Source organism: Gossypium hirsutum, chromosome A12, assembly GCF_007990345.1.
Source record: "Gossypium hirsutum isolate 1008001.06 chromosome A12, Gossypium_hirsutum_v2.1, whole genome shotgun sequence".
In the NCBI taxonomy this organism is placed as follows: domain Eukaryota; kingdom Viridiplantae; phylum Streptophyta; class Magnoliopsida; order Malvales; family Malvaceae; genus Gossypium; species Gossypium hirsutum.
Genome location: NC_053435.1, coordinates 34,180,576 through 34,186,575, shown reverse-complemented (window position 1 = coordinate 34,186,575; position 6,000 = coordinate 34,180,576).

Below are 6,000 nucleotides of genomic sequence, written 5' to 3'. Positions count from 1 at the left end.
GTTGGATATGTTATTTAGACTTATTTATATACTACTTTATGGTTCCACAAATGTGATTAAAATAGGTCACAATGTGCCATTTGTATGCTCGTGTTATAATTATGGTTAAGTAATATGTATTATAAGGTTTGATAATATTTGATAAATGAAATGGACATTGTGATATATGTTATTTATATGAAGCGAAATGATGTATAATAATATTAATTAAAGTTGGTGCGTATAAATTATAAGTTAATAGATTAATTTGTATGTAAACCATTCATATATTTTAATATTAAATTTGCATATATGATTTGAGTATGAAATAAATTACATTGGGTTACAAGTTAAACATTTAGTTTCTATGATTATTTATTTGTACTGTATTAGCAGTAATTTGAATAATTATATAAATGTTATGATTGAGACATGTTAATTTGGTTTAAAAAAAATTTATTAGATGGTTTACTTTGTAATGAAAGTCTGTTTTGAAATGTCCTATGATCAGTAATGCCTCGCAACCCCATTTCGGCGACAGATTCAGGTTAGGGGTGTTACACTATAATGCCATTAAACAAAATAAAAGTATCTATATACCAAAGAGGGACAAGTTGATAGTGTGTTGATTTTCCAACCGTCTTCTAATCTTCACGAGTCCATGAGCTTTGTAAGACAGGGAAAAGAGAAAAGGGTAAGCATTTATATGCTTAGTAAGTCCAGATAACTAGAAAGTAAACTTACTGGTTAATTAACATACAACTATATTAGGCAGTAATTCCAACAAGCATGAAATAGTTTCCCTATCACATGCACTCAATCATCAAGTTAGTCTCGTAACAAATACATCATGTCAATAGTCTTAGATGAGCTCATCAATTCAATATTTCCATTTCTATTTCTCTTGTTAATTGTAATAGCCCAAAATTGGGTCTAGTTGGAAAAAAGGTTTCGGGACCACAAAATTTGAGATATAAATAATTATTTTATGATTATTTTGAGGTCTATTATATGATTGCATGACTGTGTGAAAATTTCGTGAAAAAATTCTATGCATAAAGTGCTTAATTCGAAGTTAGGGACTAACTTGAATAAGTTGCAAAACTTGCATTCTAGAAGTTTCTAGTATGAAATTGATTTGAAATATTAATTAGGAGGTCTTAAATAGAGATTTGACAAATTTCTAAGTTATGGACAAAAATTAGACATGGATGGAATTTTTGGAAAGTTTAGTAGTAAGGGTATTTTAGTCATTTAGGGGTAAAATGAATTAAAATACAAAATTAAAAGCCAATTTTGCACATCTTCTTCACCATGGACGTGTATACCAAGGGAGACTCCATGGCTAGGGTTTTCAAGCTTCCCAAGCTCAATTGTAAGTCCGTTCTAACCCCGTTTTTCAAGTTCTTTACGTTTTTGGAGTCCCGATAACTTGATTTAGCTTATGCTAGCAATAATTCAACCAAGGGTTCATATTTGGAAAAATACCCATAGGTAAAATTTGTGTATTCTGGTGTTTTATGATACAATATAAGGTTTTAAATTATGTTAGACAACTTGTGCTACTCGGTTTTAAGTGAAAACGAGCAAAAGGGCTTAATCGGTAAAATACCTAATAGTCATAAGTATATGTTAGAGTGAGAATTTGATGTTTCCATAGAAGGGAAAATTGATCATCATGTCATAAAACATAAGAATAAGGGATAAAGTTTAATTCCCGAGCCTACGGGAAAAGTGTAAATATGCAAAAGTTTAGGGGCAAAATTGTAATTTTTCCAAAGTTTAAGTTAAGGACTGTTTTGAATAGTACATTAATTAAATAAGTAAAATATGATGTTTTAGATTCCGGAAAACGAGATTTGAACCTAGAATGAGAGAAAAATCGAAAATTGGGAAAGTTGGTAAAATGACCGTTTTAATATCAAGGTAAGTTCATATGTATAATAAGCATTAATTTATGCATGTTTCAATGTAAAATTGATATATTTACTATGATCTCCGAGGTGTTGAAAGTATGTAAGTTGGTATGATAATAATACAACAATAATGCTGTAATTTATATTTGAAAGTTAAATTTAGTGAATTAATTGAATTATGTTAAATTAAATGATTATGGTGCCAAGTTTATGAATTGATTTAAAAATATGTCTATGGTACATGAAGTGCATTGAATTATCATACATAAATGTGATTTCTATGATTATGGATATTATGGGAAATTGTAAGTTCATATGATTTTTAATAAGACAATGTGTAATTTAATGTTATTGCGTTGATATTAAATGAGATGTAAGTTTATATGTAAGTAATACATCACTATTACTTGTATTATGATATTTTATAAAAATATTGGAAATATGTTTGTGGATAATTACTTGATTGGTGAAATTGTTGGAAAAGAGAGAGAAATCCCGGTTGAACCTTCGGAAAGATTGGATGATACAGATGGTATGTAGCTAGGTCACATGTATAGTGCTGAGTGCACATCATGTGTACAAGAGAGCTACGGGATATATGTAGCTAGGTCGCATGCGTGGTTCCAAGTGAAGGACACCATGTAGACAAGAGAGCTACGAGATAAACTGGCTAGGTCACATGGGTGGTACTAAGTGTTCACCATGTGTACAAGAAAGCCAAACTATATGATGGGTGGAGCTATGTGCTGAAACCACCAATTATCGAGGATTGATCCGAAGTGTTCAACGGGAGACTCTCTATGTATTGCTTTGTGAGTTTTGTGATGAATAAGTGCAGGAACTTGGTTATGTGAATGATGTGTTCATTAAGTGACTAGGATGTGGTAAGGTTATAAACAAGTAAGTTATACATGAGGATGATTTTATGGTGACCTTGTGATCATGAGCCTATACTTGTGATGTATGAAATGTGGTGAAAATGATTTGTGATATGTATGTTAAAATGAGGTTAATACAAAGAAAGTGTGAAAGAGTGAATTAGCAATAAAACTATTTTGGACAGTAGCAGTGACGTGATTTTGAAAAATCACAAAAAATAGTAGAAATTGAATCAGAGACTGAATGGGATATCAAATTAAAGCTTAATGAGTCTATTTTCATATAAAGGAGCATAAAAATAAAAGGAGTTCTATATTTTGAGATATTTATGTTTTTGTGAGACTGATTCAGAATGATTACGTGATCCCCTGTTTTGACTTTGGAAAATCACAAAATTTTGGAGAAAAATAATTAGAGGCTCAAAATTATATTTTTAAAATCCATAATGAGTCTATTTTCAAGATAAATCAACAAGAACATTATCCGAGTTCTGTACTGTGCGATAATTACTTTTTAGTGAAGAGAGGTCAGAACTATCAGAAAGTGAAACAAGGGAAATTTTAATGAATAAACTGTAATAATTGGCTAAACCAAAAATTATGAAAATTTTATGGTGGAAAGATATGTGAGTCTAGTTTCAGGGGAAATTTACAGATCTTAATTTGGAGCTCTGTAGCTCAAATTATAAATAATTAAGTGACTATGACTCGTGTGGACAGTTTGATGTAAACATTTATTAGTAAATTGTGAAATCGTACTTACAAGAATGCTATATACATTAAGGATGTGGAATGGAGAGGAGGAGGAGGAAAATAAATATATGTGGAATACATGGAAACTATGGTATATGAAATATTGATATAATGAAATAAATGATACGTGTTTATAAGAAAACAAAAAGAGAATGTTATGTATCATGACATGTATATATATATGACTAGTTTCAATGTAATGCTTGTTGGGTATGGAATTGAATTGAAATGTTTCAAGCAAACATGTTATTCTGTGCATCTGAATCATGGTATTTTATAAAGATATGATCTAGCTTTAAATATGAATACTTGATGATTAAGCTGAAGATATTTGGTAAGATGATAATCTTGGTATAAATGTATAAGTGGTACTATAATAAACAAGGTAAAATGAGTATGAGAGACACATGTATGATGACATACAAATGCTATGTTTGTGGTTTAATTGAGGATGTTTAATCATTAAATGAATACCATGTTATATGCTTTTGATTTTGTATAAGTGTGTAAGAGATCAAGGTTGACCAAAGCTTGGAAAATAGCCTAGGTATATTCCACATAGGCAGAGACACGACCATGTGTCTCAGCCTTGTATGGAACACGACTTTGGGACACGGGCGTGTGGAGCCTTAAAACATGAAATTTCCAATATTTTCGTAAGTTCTCGGTTTAGTCTCGAACCCTTTCTAAAGTATGTTTTGGGCTCCGTAGACTCAAATAAGGGACTATGTGTAAGAGAATGAACGCTTTGAAATATGAATAAAATTTTATGGCTCGTATTTTAGTTTAATGTTTGTATGTTTGTCTAGTAACGCCTCGTACCTTAGCTCAGCCTCGGATACGGGTAAGGGGTGTTACATTAATCCCGTTGAATTTCTCAAAAATCTCGATGGATAGCCTAATTACCATCAAGTTATACAAGTGATCATCTCTAGTACGCACTCCTGTAGACCTTATATCATACGGCGAGATTACCAGTCCAGGCTAAATCCCTTTCAATGACAATTGTTCTCATATGCTCGGATCTAAATTGCCAGTCCAGGCTAAATTTAGTCCTTAATCGGATTACCTGTCCGGGCTAAATTCTTAATGCACCCATATTCTTCGGGAGGCTCAATCACTCAAGGAACACCCATCCGGGCTAGATCCTTTCTATTTTGAGATCATCGGATTATCCGTCCGAGCTAAAATCCTTTTCTGCAACACATGCAGGATCTCATGTCATGTAAGCCATAATTTATCTGTCAGATTTCCCTTTCTATTTCAACTGGGACATTTATCATCTTTCATTCACACAAGCACATTACATAAATTATCATGCAATGAATATCTAAACTTTCATGCATTCAAGAACACGCATGTTTAAGTATATTAAGAGTTTACTTCGTGTTATACGAACTTACCTTGTAATGGCTTCAGTTTCGTATTTCAGTTATTCTGAAACCTTTCGTTTTCCATTGTCGATCTTCGAAATTGTTTTCTCGGGGTCTATATCAATAAAATTAGATTATTAATATATCATATTATTCATTTTAGGCCAAATACTCACCCCTGGGAAAAATGACTAATTTGCCCCTAACCTTTCACACTTTTACAATTTAGTCCTAAGGCTCGTATAATGAAATGCATGAAATTTCTAAGTTACCCAAGCCTAGCCGAATATTTTTGTAACAGTCCAGTTTTGACCCTAGTCGAAATAGTGGTTTCGGGACCACAAATTCGAGTCTAAAAAATATTTTAATATTATTTTCTGTGTCTGTGATATGTGAATTTACATTTGTGAAATTTCTGTGATTTAATTTGTCTGTTTCTGTGCTTAATTATGAAAAAGGATTAAATCGCGTAAAGTGTAAAAGTTGAGTGCTAGATGCTAAAGCACCTAATTGGCTTGGCTTTTAAAAATAAAAGTCCTTGCATGTCAAATTTACCATTTGTTTTAATGGTGGACAAAAATGGCCATGTAGTTGGTGAATTTAATGTTATGTCATTAAGGGCAAAATGGGAAATGATTATTAAAGTTATTAAATGAAAATAAACATAAAAATAAAGCCATTTCATGCATGTATTGCCAAAAATACAAAGAAATAAAAAGAAGAAGACCATCATAGGGTTTGGCCATTGATTTGGTTGATTAAGGTATGTACTTTGGTCCGTTTTTGATAATTTCTACGTTTCTGTGATCGTTGCTTCGTGTTCTTCAAAACCCATGTCTGAATTTCTATTTCTATTAAAGATTTCATGAAATTCCATTGTTGATATCATGAGTTTTGTGATGTTTTTGAATGAATTATGAAGGTTGGGTAGATGATTCATAAGTTTTGTCTTTGAGTTTTTGATGAAATTGAGTTATTTGGGTTAAATTTTGAATATGAGGTTTAGAAGGACTAAATTGTAAATTGAACATATTGTTTGGGCTTATATAGAAGACATGAAAATTCGGCTAGCCCTTGTTGCAAAGAAATTTTGTATAATGG